The sequence below is a fragment of the Fukomys damarensis genome, unplaced genomic scaffold, assembly GCF_012274545.1.
Source record: "Fukomys damarensis isolate Sample0158 unplaced genomic scaffold, DMR_v1.0_HiC HiC_scaffold_15, whole genome shotgun sequence".
Lineage (NCBI taxonomy): Eukaryota > Metazoa > Chordata > Mammalia > Rodentia > Bathyergidae > Fukomys > Fukomys damarensis.
Genome location: NW_022900927.1, coordinates 62,896,715 through 62,897,440, shown reverse-complemented (window position 1 = coordinate 62,897,440; position 726 = coordinate 62,896,715).

Sequence of the window (726 nt, the reverse complement as noted above, 5' to 3'; positions counted from 1 at the left end):
GCCACGGCCGCCCGAGAAGGAGGCGGCGGAGGGCAGCGCCACGCGGGCGCACGGTGCGGGGCTCTGCTGTGCCTGTCACCAAGTGAGTGTTCCTAACCGCACGCTTTGGAACCCACTGCAAAATTTTCTGCTGGCCGCGTTGAAGGCGGCCTGCGTCTGGCCCTCCGCTTGCTGGAGCTATTTTAAACCAGCAAGGAGGCTTGATGTTCAGAAAGCAACACTTCTTTATGGCTGCCTTAAAACGCGATGGTTAAAGCCGCCTGGAGACCGCCGCCCTCCCGCCCGGAAGCCACCTGGTCATCTGTGGCCGCAGCTGCCAGAGGACAGCAGAGTTTTTCTTCAGTCGGCTTTTTCAGCGACAAGGACCTTGCTCTTCGCGCTGCTGCAGGGAGAGCAGGGAGAATGCGAGCGGATGAGCCCAGCACTGCCGCCTTCCCGCTGTGCCCCTCAGGGTCGGCAGAGCGCCTCACACCGCCTGCTCCTCAGTCTGACGGAGGCTGCAGCATGGGAACAAAACACAGCAGTACTCTTACTTGTTGGTTCATTTAAACATATTCAGAACTGCGCTTTGTTAAAAATTTTCCCTTCTCTCTCTTTTTTTTTAATTAAGTTTATTGGTACAATCTAGGTATACAATACAATTACATGCATCATTGGGATTCTGTACCTTTACATAATAAATAGGTCTTGATTCTAATTTTTCCCCTTGTCCCTGCCCTCCCTTCA